Source organism: Stomoxys calcitrans, chromosome 1 (genome assembly GCF_963082655.1).
Source record: "Stomoxys calcitrans chromosome 1, idStoCalc2.1, whole genome shotgun sequence".
In the NCBI taxonomy this organism is placed as follows: Eukaryota; Metazoa; Arthropoda; class Insecta; order Diptera; family Muscidae; genus Stomoxys; species Stomoxys calcitrans.
Genome location: NC_081552.1, coordinates 31,730,618 through 31,748,416, shown reverse-complemented (window position 1 = coordinate 31,748,416; position 17,799 = coordinate 31,730,618).

The window sequence follows — 17,799 nt, the reverse complement described above, 5'->3', positions numbered from 1 at the left end:
TTGTAAAGTCTCAAGAAATCAAATCGGGAGATCGGTTTATATGGGAGCTATATCACGTTATAGACCGATTTGAACCGTGCTTGGCATCGGTTTATATGGGAGCTATATCACGTTATAGACTGATTTAAGCCGCACAAAGCACAGTTGTTGTCATAGTCATAACAGAACACCACATGCAAAATTTCAGCCAATTCGAACAAAAACTACGGCTTCCAGGGGCTCAAGAAATCAAATCAGGAGATAGGTTTATATGGGAGCTATATCTAAATCTGAACCGTTAGGGCTCATTTGCAATCCACAACGATCTACATCAATTAAAAAGTATCTGTGCGAAATTTCAAGCGGCTAGCTTTACGTATTCGACCCCTATGGTGATTTCGACAGACGGGCGGACTTGGCTAGATCGACGAGGCGATCGAGAATATATACACTTTATGGGGTCTTAGACGAATTTTGTCGAGGTGTTACCGACGGATCGACTAGATGAGTCATGGTGGTGGGTATAAAAATTGATAAAAATTACTGGGTTGATCTTTGACTAGCTACTACCAGAGTTGCCATTGTAGTAACAACTAATCAGGCAATTTCCCCATTCCATTGCAAATGCAGGTTTACTGAGGAATATGGCTAAACATTTTTTTTGTCTACTACCCAAAATGACACCAGGAACATGAATATGAGCCCCATATCAGAGGCTTGAGAGTACCCATACCCCCTTGACCCACCATGTGGGCATAAAAAATTTGAGCATAGCAAGAATATGACAAAAACGTAAAATAAAAGGTCGTGAGAGGGTGGGATTGTGAACTTTAAACCCACATTCAGCAACATTTTAACCGGGTGGGTCAAGGGAGGTTTAAGGGTTCCCAAAGCACCATGCTGGACTACCAACCTTTTAAGTTTAAGTCCCAACTCTGAAAAAAAAAACAGTAAGGAAAGGCAAAAGTCGGGCAGAGACGACTATATAATACCCTACACCTACTCTACAATAATTAATTCGGGCCATATATATATATGTATATATATATATATATATATATATATATATATATATATATATATATATATATATATATATATATATATATATATATATATATATATATATATATATATATAAGAGCTATATCTTGATGAAATCTTGCAAATAAGATTAAGATCATTAACAAAACACTTGTGCAGATCGGTTGAACATTGTTGTTACTGCTGCCATTTAAGTGATACATATATATGGGAGCTATATCCAAATCTGAACCGAATTTGATGAAACAAGTAAAAGCGTGCTAAGATCGGCAGGGCCGAATCTTATATACCCTCGACCATGGATCAAAATTGTCGAGTTCTTTTCTCGGTATCTCTGTTGTGCTATTTCAGGCTATAGTCCGATGCTGTTTCAGGCTTTAGACCGATTCAGACCATATTTGACACGTATGTTGAAGGTCATGGGAGAAACCGTTGTACAAAATTTCAGCCAAATTGGATAATAATTACGCCTTTTAAAGGCTCAAGAAATCAATATCCCAGATCGGTTTATATGACAGCTATATCAGGTTATGAACCGATTTGAACCACACTTAGTACAGTTTTTGGAAATCATAACAAAACACGTCATGTCAAATTTCAGCCAAATCGGATTGGAATTACGCCCCCTAGAGGCTCAAGAAATAAAATAGGGAGATCGGTTTATATGGGAGCTGTATCAGGCTATATACCGATTCGGACCACATTTGACACGTACGTTGGAGGTTATGGGAGAAGCCGTTGTTCAAATTCGATATTGCTCCGATCGGCAAATTTCTACTTTTGAGTGTTGTTTTTGGGGGAAAAATTTTATACAATCTCTTACTACTTCCAGATCAACCTACACAATATGTGAAAATTTCAAGAAATTTCGGTTTAGCCTTTTTTGAGTTTATACTGCACCAACAAATTTTTAAACCCGCTCCCAAATTACTTTCATTAAGCCACCACCGTAGGATAGGGGATATATTCATTTAGTCATTCCATTTGCAACACATCGAAATATCAATTCCCGACCCTACAAAATATATATATTTCAGATCGTAGTACAATTCTAAGACGATTTAACGATGTCCGTGCGTCTTTTTGATGCACACAAGTTCTTGAACGGACCAAATCTAATGCCCATAAATGCATAAATGCATAATTTTTAATTCGATTTTTCTGAAATTTTAAACAGACCCAAATATCGACATCTGACCCAAATATGGTTCAGATCGGACTATACTTAGATATAGCAGCCGATCTTCCGAAAAAGAGTCTGAAGCCCATAAAAGCTTTATTTATTATTTAAATAATAAGCCTCCTGACATCTAACCTAAGTATGGATGAAATCGGAGTATATTTGGTATAACTGCCATATAGACCGATCTCCAGATAAAGGGTTGACCCTTTATCGGTAGCCCATAAAAGCTTTATTTTTTAAAAGATTTCGCTGAAATTTGAAACAGTGAGTAGTTTTACACCTCCTAACAAAGGACCCAAATATGGTTCAGATCGGACTTTATAGACGGATGTGCCGATTAAGGTCCTGAAGCTCATAAAAGCTTTATTTATTACCCGATGATGATGTTGGGGTTGACGACAATATCCATTATTTTTACTCATGGATTCATAGGTAATGGCATTCAAACCGTTCTCGGCCCTCTATCCGATTATACTGATAATTTTTTTTTACAAAAAATTAAGATTTATGACAACAACCAACAGATTGGAGCATTTTAATTTCGTCATTGTAAGTAATAGACAAGTAAAAGCGTGCTAAGTTCAGCCGGGCCGAATTTAAGGAACCCACCACCATGGATTCTGCCAAGAATTTATACAAAATAAGTTTAGTTGAAAGGCATAAATTTATTCTGCATATCAAACTTCTTCCTAATCATCCAAAATTAAAGCCTCTACAAACCGAACGGAATATCGAACCGGATAATCGAGAGGGCGGGTTGTATGGCAGCTATATCAGGTTATAGACTGATTTAGGCAGTACTTGGCACAGTTGTTGGAAGTCATAACGGAACATCACATGCAAGATTTCAGCCAAATCCGACAACAATTGCGGTGTTACTTACGGAATGACTAGATTGGTATATATTGGGTTGCCCAAAAAATAATTGCGGATTTTTCATATAGTCGGCGTTGACAAATTTTTTCACAGCTTGTGACTCCGTAATTGCATTCTTTCTTCTGTCAGTTATCAGCTGTTACTTTTAGCTTGCTTTAAAAAAAAGTGTAAAAAAGTATATTTGATTAAAGTTCATTCTAAGCCCTATTAAAAATGCATTTACTTTCTTTTAAAAAATCCACAATTACTTTTTGGGCAACCCAATACAATATTACCATGAGAATGACCAAACCGATCAAAGTGACCGGTTTGAACTATTTTAAATTTAAAATTGTTTAATAATATAAATTAACTTTTTTATGGATTTTGTAGATTTTAAAACAACCATTTTTAAAGTATAAAAAATCCCTGTACCCCAAATGAGAATTTTTTTCCGCCAATCAAAAACAAAAATTCCCTGTTTGAGGAAATTTCCGCTAATCTGACAACACTTATTACATTCTCTCTTTCTCTCATGTTTCAATCTCAACCAAACTCATATACTGTTTTTGTTTATTTGGTATTAGTGTGAGAGCACTAACAGGCCGATTGACTACAGTTGTGCGGATGCTCGTATAAGTTAGTGACGTAGTAAATGAGCCGATGGTATACGTAACAAACAAGTACGGTCAGTAAGTAAACTCAACAAATAACCACATGCTCTCTCCCTCATAGCCGCATATATAGTGTGCTATTGCTATTTCTGTTTGGGTATCCAAAGAGTTGAGAGTATTTACAACCAGTGTTGCCATTCAAGAAAATTATTTCCTACCTAAATTTAAGCAAAATCCCACCAAACCAAACTAAAACCTACCAAATACCTACCTTACAAGCAAAAATGAGGTGTAGTGTGTATTGTTAGCCACCGTCGAACAGTGGGCCATTTTGATATTACATTTTATACATTTTAAACTCTACAAAGTACTAGATTTTCGTTATTCATAGAGGATCTAGACGCACCCGTTCGTCTATTTGTTGAAATCACTCTATGGCCTTAAGTTCAAAAATGGTCTATATCTGGATATGAAACCCTTTACACTGATCTCCCTATGAGAAACCTTGAGTTCATACAGTCGCATTGTGGTCGTAATGAACAACCGTGCCGAGTTTGGATAAAGGGATCTCCCAATTTAAGGTGTTGATTAAGGATAGCAACCGAACTTCAGTTGCGTTGCCAACTGGCAAATTTGTAATAAAAATTTGTATTTCTTTATTAAATTTAATACTTTTTTAAAATTTTCTTAGTAGCCCAATGTTCAAAACACTGATATTGACTGCACTTGACAAAAATTGCTGTATATTAAACTAATTTTTATATCAAGGTTTTATCTCCTGGCAACGTAACTGCCGTTGAGTTGCAATCCTTAATCGACCCATACGTTTTTTAACCCAGAAAGGTGCTTTTAATACCAAATTTCTCCCTTTCACTGAGCTAAATGGACTATGGGTATGAACCAGATTTGTCCATATTTGTATGCAGCTGCCACATATGCCTGTGTTGCGACTGATGGCATTGTACGCACAGAACCCATATTTCCTACCCAGATTTTCGAAATTAAGAAGAGATCCCTTAACACTCGTGTAAGTTATAGTCAATTTCAAAACTTCCGTTCTTTTTCCTGAAATTTGAAGCAGTGAAACCCCTTGTAACAGCAACTTTGATGGTTTTATACTGCACTCCTAACGATTACACAGAAACGACATGAAGTGAATAAGTTTTGAGTTATTCCCGGAAATTTTTTCAGTAATTGGTATTTAGGTATATGTATGTTGGAAAACCCTATCAAAAATTTAGAACAGCCTTCCAACCACCAAGAGGATAAAAACCTACCAATTTTGGTAGGAACCTATCAAAAACGGCAACACTGTTTACAACGTATAGCATTTATCACGCCACCGGTTGGCTGTCCAATTGACTCTCTGATGATGCTGCTCGTTTGTCTGTTTGTGTGATTAAATGATCCAGCCAGCAATTGCTTACGTAGTTGGTAAGGTCGTTTGAGCTGCTAAGACATACATACTTACATGCAAACATACGACTGGGCTGACACGAGATACACTTCTACACTCTTTTTCTTTCGTTTTTGTAACGCTATTCAACATCACCATCATCATCATCATCATCATCGTAATGAAGTTGACGATCTCTAACTGCCATTAAACAGCATAATGAACTTTTGTTGCTGTTGTTATTCTTTGTCGCTGTGTCATTGTGTTGAGATAGTGAAGTAGAGTAGGGTAGGGTAGTAGATTCGAGTAGAGTAGCGGTGTGTTGACAAAACGTTCGATCCAGACCGGTTAGCGTTTTCGGTGTTGTCTTACTGAAATCGGTGAAAATATTCTAAAGAATACCAAGACAGCAAAACGGCAACAAAAGCAAAGCAAAGCATAGCAACATTGAAGCAGAGCTACATTGTAGGTCAAGTTCGGTCAAATTATGGTGTACATCACATAGAGAATAGTGGAATACGGCACCAACAGCGATCGTCAGCCAACAATCACATATATTGTGACATATTGATTTTTGAGCCATAAATGGCTGGGAACCACTATTGCCATTTATCACAAGAGGCCTAAATATGCAGGTATGTCCTTACTGCGAATATGGACAAAATTCTCATATTTTTAGCCAAGATTGTTCCCAAGATTTTTATTGCCTCAAAAAGGATTGACAATCGAGACAAAAATGTTAGCCTCCATTCACTGGTGATTCTGAGTGACATTTAACTCTAATGAATTTACATGAATGGTTTGATTCAATCAAACTTTTTTTAAATATTCGATTAAAACGCCCTCCTTACATCTTCTTCTTATATATAAAAATTAATTTGTTTGTGTGTTCCTTATAGATTTAGAAGGGGGAGCGGACCCTCCCCCTTACCCTAATTTTCACAAATACCAGATCTCGGAGATGGGTGGTGCGATTTAGGCGAAATTTTGTGTGCTCCCTTATAGTAACCTACAAACAAATATTTGGTATTTAAATTTCGAATAGGGTACCTAGGGGTGGGCGCCCCACCCCAAAACCTACCAAATATATATATACACCAATCACGACAATATGGGACTCAAATGGAAGGTATCCAATTGTCGGACCAAGTGTTTGGGGGACCACCCCTACCCCCAAAAAGACCCCTAAATCGGACATATTTACCGACCATGGCAATATGGGACTCAAATGAAAGGTATTTGAGAGTAGAATACGAATCTGATATCCAAATATGGGACAAAGTTTCTGGGGGTCCTCCCGTTTCCCAAAACACCTCCCAAAGAGTACTTATTTACTGACCATGGGAATATGGGGCTTAAATAAGAGGTATTTGAATGTAGAATACGAATCTGATATCAAAATAAGGGACAAAATGTTTGGGCGGCCACTTCCCCCCAAAAACATACCCAAAGGGGACAAATTTACGGCCTTATGGGACTCAAATGAAAGGTCTTTGGGAGTAAAGCACGAATCTGATATCAATATTCGGGAAAAGTGTCTATGGGGCCACCCCACCCCCACAACACCACCCAAATAGGAAGTAGTTGCTGACTATTGCAATATGAGGTTCAAATAAGAGGGTTTTTAGAGTTGAACACGAATCTGATATATATTTTCAAGGCCCACTCACTGAGTGGCCGCCCATTCCACAAAACACCCCCAACCGGTTATATTTGCCGACTATGGAAATATGGGGCTGAAATTAAAGGTATTTGGGAGTAGACCACATATCTGATATCAACATTAGAGCCAACTGTCTAGCGGACATCCCACCACCATAACAACCCCAAATAGGACGTATTTGCTCACCAAGACAATTTGTGTCTTAAAGAGAGTGGAACTAAATATACATAGTTTTTAGGGCCAATACCCCAAATTGGTTATATTTGCTGACTTTTGCAATAAGGAGCAATGTCATTGTGGAGCTTAAATGAATGTTAAGGGGGGGGGGGGGGGGGGGGGGTGGTGGGTGTAGAGCAAGAATTTATACCCATTTTCGGGACCAATTTTCTGGGGTCTACCCCTTTCCCATAATACCCCACAAACTGCAATTTTTTAGTGACCATCGCAATATGGGGCTCAAATATAGGTATTTGGGAGTAGAATACGAATTTGATATCCAAATGTGGGACCATGTATTTAGGGCATCACCCCTTCCGCAAAACACCCCCAAAGGGTAAAAATTTGTCGGCCATGCCAATATGTGGCTCAAATGAAAGGTATTTGAAATTAGAAAACGAATTTGAAACTTAAATTCAGATTCAGACTGTACGTCAAGCGATATGCTATTTTCGTAGCATGGTATTTCACTAAAAGCTCTTTAATTGTTAAAAATAAATATTCCAAAAAAGTTTTTAGCAGGATCCATGGTGGTGGGTTATCAAGATTCGGCCCGGTCGAACTTAGCACGCTTTTACTTGTTATACCCTACACCACAACGGTGGTTCAGGGTATTATAAGTTAGATCATTTGTTTATAACACCCAGAAAGAAGAGAGATAGGCCCATTAATAAGTATACCGATCGACTCAAAATCACTTTCTGATTCGATTTAGCTATGTCCGTCTGTCTGTCTGTTCATGTTAATTTGTGTACAAACTACAGGTGGCAGTTTTCATCCGATTGTCTTCAAATTTGGTACAGGCATGATTTTCCTCCCATTTTTCAAGAGAATCGGATAACAAATGACCATTTTATGGCATTATTACTGCAAATCAGACAAACATATATATGGGAGCTATATCCAAATCTGAACCGATTTTTTCCAATTTCAATAGGCTTCGTGTCTAGGCCGAAAAAAAATGCATGTACCAAATTTTAAGACGATCGGATGAAAACTGCGACCTGTATTGTGTACACAAATTAACATGGACAGACGGACGGACAGGCGGACAAACAGACAGACATAGCTAAATCGAATCAGAAAGTGATTCTGAGTATATCGGTATACTTATCAATGGGTCTATCTCTCTTCCATTTGGGTGTTACAAACTAATTGACTACATTATAATACCCTGTACCACAGTAGTAGTGTAGGGTATAAAAATCAGAACTCTAACTCAATCTATAGAGAAGGCACCAAATATTAGCAATTGTGGTACTAAACATACCATTTCTTCGACTTCTGGTACTATTTTGGATTTTTTTTTTAAACCTTATTTTTTTGAGACTCTCTTTAATTAGAGCCCGAAATCACAATTCTGGCATTTTACTTTCGCGCCGGGTGAAAAGTCACCATTACGTACTTTGTATACTTTTTAGTACCTAAATGTACGAAAATCACCAAATCCACTCTTATCCCGTGCCCATGACCCAGTACCAACATTCGTGCATTATTTCATGTGTCTAGCTTTAGCCGATTGCTTAATACTATCTCGGGTGTGATGGTACTCCATGGTGAGGTTTTAAGTCAAGATGAATGTTAAACTGTTTCTGAGTTTTACCCCAGTTTGTATAGAAATTTTTTCCCAACCGGCATCTGGTGAAGATTTTGTCCCATTTTCATATCACATGGTTGCTCTAATCCGTGGTTACGCACTTCCCACTCTTCGTGGGTTACGAACCTCGAAATAGCAGCGGCTGGCTCATAATCGAATAATCTGACCTCTGAACTTTCAAGCCTTATATTGGCGGTGAGATCCTCCCCTTTATCCTTAATTCATATGTATTTGTGATAATTGTTTGTTTATATTTCTTATGACACATTTTTTAATATCTCTGTATGGATTCAATTTTGTAGACTCCCACCCAATTAATAAAGCAATAGCACTTAGTTCAACTAACTTATCTACACGTGGCAAGGGTGAATCCTCTACTCCACCTTCATTCTGCCTAATGTCCAAGAGCTGTCAAACATCCCTACTACCCCATAAATAGTCAGACGGCCATTAGTTAAACATTTTTATCAAAACGCTGACCATGATAACCAGAACCAGAAGCAAAAAAGAGAAGAATGACACGCGTTAAATGCAGCGTGAAAAAGTCTAAATTAAAAAGACCATGCTAGAGTGTGGCGACAGGGTAAGTGGTTGCAATGAGTGCGTCTCCTATACTATTAAATTTTGGTGACCAGCCAGCTGAATTTCATCCATGGATTGTAGGGAGTGTAAGAAATTAAATAAACAAAAGTGCGAGGGAAGCATTAATATAAACAAAAATAACCACCATACCATGAAGAACCAGCATTGAGCTGGTATTAATGCAAGAAGTAGAAGAAGAATGCAAGAACATACGATGTATGACAAACAAATAAAGTACAAAAACAACAACTGTACAAAGAAGCCAAAGACGTACCAGTATTTGAACAAACAAACATAGACAGAAGACAGTTCAGCAGTCATGCAGTTGTGTGCATATGCCACTCTGTTTGGCCTGGGTATGCTTTTCAGTTGCAATCACTTTGGCATGGTGGTGGTGGTGGTGGTGATGGCAAGATTCTGAATGTCACTGTGAAGCATAGAACCAAATTGGGCAGGCAGGCAGACCAACAGGGTTTTGATTAAAGTATTTTGAAAAGATATTCTAACAGCAAAACTTCGAAATAAAATTTTCTTCAAAAATTTTGATTTTAATAACAGAAAACCCTACACCGATCTACCGACTTGGCTTCTGTAGCTCATAGAGTATGGATATTCATAGCTACCATAAAGTCCAATACACCTATTTGAAATGTCAAGCAGTGAACTGTGGTAGAGGCCACCGTAGCGCAGAGGTCAGCATGTCCGCCTATGACGCTGAACGCCTAGGCGAGACCATCAGAAAAAAAATTTCAGTTGTGCTTTTCCTTCCTAATGCTGGCAACATTTGTGTGGTACTATGCCATGTAAAACTTCTCTCCAAAGAGGCACGCCGTTCGGTATCGGCTATAAAAAGGAGGTCCCCTGTCATGGAGCTTAAAACTTGAATCGGACTGCACTCATTGATATGTGCGAAGTTTGCCCCTGTTCCTTAGTGGAATGTTCATGGGCAAAATTTGCAATTTGCAAACTGTGCTAGACCCCCTTTACTACTGTGACGACAATGGTCCAGATCGGCTCATATTTGCTTAGGGCTTTTCTTTTCTTTTCTTAAGGAAAGTATTGGTACATCTTGCATTGGGAAAGATTAGTTCTAGTTCACCTTCCTTTAGGCAAGGGTAGTTTTAGTACCCATTCCTTTGGGAAAGGGATACCTTACTATGGGAAAGGGTAATATTAGTACACCTTCTTTTGGGAAAGGGTAGTAACGAGAAAGGGTAGTAAAAAAATACCTACCTTTTGAGAATGGGTAGTATAAGTACATCATCCTTTGGGAAAGGCTGATTCTAGCACCACCTACCAGTGAGAAAGGGTAGTTCCAGCACCACCTTCTTTAGGAAAGGATAATTTTACTCCACTTTATTTTGGAAAAGGATAGTTAAAGTGAAGGGGAAGTTCTAGTACACATTTCTTTGGGAAAGCGTAGTATTAGTACACCTTTTACTTTGGGAAAGGGTAGTACCAGTACTCATTTCTTTTGGGAAAGGGTAGTATAAGTACATCTTCCTTTTGGAAAAAAGTAGTACCCTTCCTTTTGGGAATGGGCAATTAATTCTAGCACCACCTAACTTTGGGAAAGGGTACTTCTAACACCACTTTCTTTGGGAAAGGGTTGGTTTGGTCCACTTTATTTTGGGAAAGAATAGTATTAGTTCACCTTTTTTTTATGCAATAATAGTTTTAGTACCCTTTCCTTTGTGAAAGGGTAGTATTAGTACAACTTCCTTTGGAAAAGATTAGTATAAGTACAACTTCCTTTTCGGAAAGGATGCTATAAGTATACCTTCCTTTTGGGAAAGGGTAGTATAAGTACGCCTTCCTTTTGAAGAAGGGTAGTTCTAGCACCACCTACCTTTGGAAAATGATAATTTCACTCCACTTTATTTTGGGAAATAATAGTTAAAGTTAACCTTCCTTCTGAAAAGTATAGTACAAACAATTAAAAGCGTGCTAAGTTCGGCCGGGCCGAATCTTATATACCCTCCACCATGGATCGCATTTGTCGAGTTCTTTTCCCGGCATCTCTTCTTGACAAAAAAGGATATAAGAAAAGATTTGCTCTGCTATTAGAGCGATACCAAGATATGGTCCGGGTTGGTCCACAATTAAATTATATGTTGGAGACCTGTGTAAAATGTCAGCCAATTCGAATAAGAATTGCGCCCTTTGGGGGCTCAAGAAGTAAAATAGAGAGATCGATTTATATGGGAGCTGTATCGAGATATAGACCGATTCAGACCATAATAAACACGTATGTTGATGGTTATGAGAGGATCCGTCGTACAAAATTGCAGGCAAATCGGATAATAATTGCGACCTCTAGAGGCTCAAGAAGTCAAGATCCCAGATCGGTTTAAATGGCAGCTATATGAGGTTATGAACCGGTTTGGACCTTATTTGACACAGTTGTTGAAAGTAAGAATAAAATACATCATGCAAAATTTCAACCAAATCGGATAGAAATTGCGCCCTCTAGAAGCTCAAGAAATCAAGTCCCCAGATCTGTTTATATGAGAGCTATATAAGGTTATGGACCGATTTGAACCATACTTGGCACAGTTGTTGGATGTCATAACAAAACACGTCGTGCAAAATTTCATTCAAATCGGATAGGAATTGCGCCCTCTAGAGGCTCAAGAAGTCAAGACCCAAGATCGGTTTATATGGCAGCTATAACAGGTTATGGACCGATATGAACCATACTCGGCACAGTTGTTGGAAGTCATAACGAAACACGTCGTGCAAAATTTCATTCCAATCGGATAAGAATTGCGCCCTGTAGAAGCTCAAGAAGTCAAGTCCCCAGATCCGTTTATATGACAGCTATATCAGGTTATGAACCGATTTGAACCATACTTGGCACAGTTGTTGGATGTTATAGCAAAACTCGTCTTGCAAAATTTCATTCCAATCGGATAAGAACTGCGCATTCTAGAGGCTCAAGAAGTCAAGACCCAAGATCGGTTTATATGGCAGCTATATCAGGTTATGGACCGATTTGAACCATACTTGGCACAGTTAGTTGGATATTATAGCAAAACTCGTCGTGCAAAATTTCATTCCAATCGGATAAGAACTGCGCCCTCTAGAAGCTCAAGAAGTCAAGTCCCCAGATCTGTTTATATGACAGCTATATAAGGTTATGGACCGATTTGAATCATACTTAGTACAGTTAGTTGGATATTATAGCAAAACTCGTCGTGCAAAATTTCATTCCAATCGGATAAGAATTGCGCCCTCTAGAAGCTCAAGAAGTCAAGTCCCCAGATCTGTTTATATGACAGCTATATCAAGTTATGAACCGATTTCAACCATACCTGGCACAGTTTGTTGGATATCATAACAAAATACTTCTTGCAAAAATTCATTCAAATCGGATAAGAATTGCGCTCTCTAGAGGCTCAAGAAGTCATGACCCAAGATCGGTTTATATGACAGCTTTATCAGGTTATGAACCGATTTGAACCATACTTGGCACAGTTGTTGGATATCATAACAAAACAAGTCGTGCAAAATTTTATTCCAATCTGATAAGAATTGCGCACTCTAGAGGCTCAAGAAGTCAAGACCCCAGATCGGTTTATATGGCAGCTATATCAGGTTATGGACCGATTTGAACCATACTTGGCACAGTTTGTTGGATATCATAAAAAAATACTTCTTGCAAAAATTCATTCAAATCGGATAAGAAATGCGCACTCTAGAGGCTCAAGAATTCAAGACCCAAGATCGGTTTATATGGCAGCTATATCAGGTTATGGACCGATTTGAACCATACTTTGCACAGTTGTTGGATATCATAACAAAACAAGTCGTGCAAAATTTTATTCCAATCTGATAAGAATTGCGCACTCTAGAGGCTCAAGAAGTCAAGACCCCAGATCGGTTTATATGGCAGCTATATCAGGTTATGGACCGATTTGAACCATACTTGGCACAGTTAGTTAGATGTCATAGCAAAACTCGTCGTGCAAAATTTCATTCCAATCGGATAAGAATTGCGCCCTCTAGAAGCTCAAGAAGTCAAGTCCCCAGATCCGTTTATATGACAGCTATATCAGGTTATGAACCGATTTGAACCATACCTGGCACGGTTGTTGGATATTATAATAAACCACGTCGTGCAAAATTTCATTCCAATCGGATAAGAATTGCGCACTCTAGAGGATCAAGAAGTCAAGACCCAACCAAGATCGGTTTATATGGCAGCTATATAAGGTTATGAACCGGTTTAAACCATACTTGGCAAAGTTGTTGGATATCATAACATAACACGTCTTGCAAAATTTCATTCCAATCGGATAAGAATTGCGCACTCTAGAGGCTCAAGAAGTCAGGACCCAAGATCGGTTTATATGGCAGCTATATCAGGTTATAAACCGATTTGAACCATACTTGACACAGTTGTTGGATATTATAATAAACCACGTCTTGCAAAATTTCATTCCAATCGGATAAGAATTGCGCACTTTAGAGGCTCAAGAAGTCAAGATCCAAGATCGGTTTATATGGCAGCTATATCAGGTTATGGACCGATTTGAACCATACTTGGCACAGTTAGTTGGATGTGATAGCAAAACTCGTCGTGCAAAATTTCATTCCAATCGGATAAGAACTGCGCCCTCTAGAAGCTCAAGAAGTCAAGACCCAACCAAGATTGGTTTATATGGCAGCTATATCAGGTTATGAACAGGTTTAAACCATACTTGGCAAAGTTGTTGGATATCATAACAAAACACGTCTTGCAAAATTTCATTCCAATCGGATAAGAATTGCGCACTCTAGAGGCTCAAGAAGTCAGGACCCAAGATCGGTTTATATGGTAGCTATATAAGGTTATGAACCGATTTGAACCATACCTGGCACAGTTTGTTGGATATCATAACAAAATACTTCTTGCAAAAATTCATTCAAATCGGATAAGAAATGCGCCCTCTAGAGGCTCAAGAAGTCAAGACCCAAGATCGGTTTATATGGTAGCTATATCAGGTTATGGACCGATATGAACCATATTTGGCAGAGTTAGTTGGATGTCATAGCAAAACTCGTCGTGCAAAATTTCATTCCAATCTGATAAGAATTGCGCACTCTAGAGGCTCAAGAAGTCAAGACCCAAGATTGGTTTATACGACAGCTATATCAGGTTATGGACCGATTTGAACCATACTTGGCACAGTTGTTGGATATCATAACAAAACACGTCGTGCAAAATTTCATCCCAATCGGATAAGTATTGCGCATTCTAGAGGCTAAAGAAGTCAAGATCCAAGATCGGTTTATATGGTAGCTATATAAGGTTATGAACCGATTTGAACCATACCTGGCACAGTTTGTTGGATATCATAACAAAACACGTCGTGCAAAATTTCATTCCAATCGGATAAGAACTGCGCCCTCTTGAGGCTCAAGAAGTCAAGACCCCAGATCGGTTTATATGACAGCTATATCAGGTTATGGACCGATTTGAACCATACTTGGCACAGTTGTTGGATGTCATAGCAAAACTCGTCTTGCAAAATTTCATTCCAATCGGATAAGAATTGCGCACTCTAGAGGCTCAAGAAGTCAGGACCCAAGATCGGTTTATATGGTAGCTATATAAGGTTATGAACCGATTTGAACCATACCTGGCACAGTTTGTTGGATATCATAACAAAATACTTCTTGCAAAAATTCATTCAAATCGTTCAATCAAAAATCCATGATCGTTTTATATGACAGCTATATCAAAACATGGACCGATATGGCCCATTTACAATTCCAACCGACCTACCCTAATAAGAAGTATTTGTGCAAAATATTAAGCGGTGTTATGGTGTTATGATTCGGCCAGGCCGAACTCAGCTCGCTTTTATTAGTATTTGTCAAAATTTGGTTTTTATCCAAAAAATTTTATGTATTTTAAGAATCAAATTTGTAGTTATTGTTAGTGTCATTATGCGTATTATGCAGGCATATAATGTGAAAAACATCGGAAACCTTCTACTATTCCAGTATCTGGCAATATAGGTATGTATGTCAAAACACATATCTAATTGTATATATTGACGCTCACATGTATGCTAGAACCAAACCTTAAAATCGCATATTTGAGATGTCTTCTTTTCCTATCATGGCGTTCACAGGATGATCGCTATCCGCCCGTAAATCCATCTACTGGGAAAGGTAAATACTCGTACATATGGGACACATGCGGCGGCAAGAGGGCAGACGGGCGAGCACCACTCTATCAGCACTCTACTCCACTACATTCCATATATCAAGGCGGCGAAAGCCAATGTCCATTATGAAGAAGATGAAGGGCAAAATACGAATACAAACACAAATGGAAATATGATGCAGGCCTCAAGAAAAGAAAAAGTGTCACACGCACTGAAATAGATTTCCTGCAAGGAAAGACAAACACAGGCCTTACCAAAAAAAGAAGAAACAGCCAATGAACCAGCCTTTTGTTTGTCCCTGAATCAGTTTGTGACTCTGAAACGGTGAGCATGCGTGCTGGGCCTGTTATGCCAGAGACGATTGCAGATTATTTCCTCGTGCTGTGCTGTGTTTGTTTAGCTTGAAATTCCAATAATCATGTTTTTGTATCTGAATTTTGGTTTCAGTTAAGGGACGAAAATTTCGTTTCGTTGTTCATGGTATGTGGGCTGTTGAGACGTGCAGTCATAGCCGCCACCACCATCGCTGGGTATTATTGTGATGATAGATGATCCCTGAGAATGTTTTGAAAATCGAAATGACTTTTTTACTTCTACTTTCATTAGCCATCCATGGTTGAGTGATAAGGACGCAGATAAGGGACACGAAGAGATAGGAGTGATAATACATTCGATGTTTCCCTTGATGGATTTCTAATATGATTTTTTATTATACCCTCCACCATAGGATGGGGGAGTATACTAATTTCGTCATTCTGTTTGTAACTACTCGAAATATTCCTCTGAGACCCCATAAAGTATATATATTCTTGATCGTCGCGACATTTTATATCGATCTAGCCATGCCCGTCCGTCCGTCCGTCTGTCTGTCGAAAGCACGCTAACTTCCGAAGGAGTAAAGCTAGCCGCTTGAAATTTTGCACAAATACTTCTTATTAGTGTAGGTCGGTTGGCAATGTAAATGGGCTATATCGGTCGATGTTTTGATATAGCTGCCATATAAACCGATCTTGGGTCTTGAATTCTTGAGCCTCTAGAGTACGCAATTCTTATCCGATTGGAATGAAATTTTGCACGACGTGTTTTGTTATAATATTCAACAACTGTGCCGAGTATGGTTCAAATCGGTTGATAACCTGATATAGCTGCCATATAAACCGATCTTGGGTCTTGACTTCTTGAGCCTCTAGAGAGCGCAATTCTTATCCGATTGGGATGAAATTTTTCACGACGTGTTTTCAATAAATGTGCCGAGTAGGGTTCAAATCGGTTCATAACCTGATATAGCTGCCATATAAACCGATCTGGGGTCTTGACTTCTTGAGCTTCTAGAGTGCGCAATTCTTATCCGATTGGGATGAAATTTTGCCCGACGTGTTTTCAACAACTGTGCCGAGTATGGTTCAAATCGTGTGATAACCTGATATAGCTGCCATATAAACCGATCTTGGGTCTTGACTTCTTGAGCCTCTAGAGAGCGCAATTCTTATCCGATTGGGATGAAATTTTTCACGACGTGTTTTCAATAAATGTGCCGAGTAGGGTTCAAATCGGTTCATAACCTGATATAGCTGCCATATAAACCGATCTGGGGTCTTGACTTTTTGAGCCTCTAGAGTGCGCAATTCTTATCCGATTCGGATGAAATTTTGCACGACGTGAATTGTTATGACATTCAATAAATGTGCCGAGTATGGTTCAAATCGGTCCATCTTTTGATAAAGATGTCATATAAACCGATCTTGGGTCTTGACTTCTTGTGCATCTAGAGGGCGCAATTCGTATCCGATTTGAATGAATTTTTGCACGAAGTATTTTATTATGATATCCAACAACTGTGCCAAGTATGGTTCAAATCGGTTCATAACCTGATATAGCTGCCATATAAACCGATCTTGGGTCTTGACTTCTTGAGCCTCTAGAGGTCGCAATTATTATCCGATTTGCCTGAAATTTTGTGCGACGGATCCTCTCATGACCATCAACATACGTATTTATTATGGTCTGAATCGGTCTACAGCCCGATACAGCTCCCATATAAATCGATCTCTCTATTTTTATACCCACCACCGAAGGATGGGGGTATATTCATTTTGTCATTCCGTTTGCAACACATCCAAATATCCTTTTCCGACCCTATAAAGTATATATATTCTTGATCAGCGTAAAAATCTAAGACGATCTAGACATGTCCGTCCGTCTGTCTGTTGAAATCACGCTACAGTCTTTAAAAATGGAGATATTAAGCTGAAAATTTGCACAGATTCTTTTTTTTTTCCATAAGCAGGTTAAGTTCGAAGATGGGCTATATCGGACTATATCCTGATATAGTACCGATCCGCCGATTTGGGGTCTTAGGTCCATAAAAGCCACATTTATTATCCGATTTTGCTGGAATTTGGGACAGTGAGTTGTGTTAGGCCCTTCGACATCCTTCGTCAATTTGGCTCAGATCGGTCCAGATTTGGATATAGCTGCCATATAGACCGATCCTCTGATTTAGGGTCTTAAG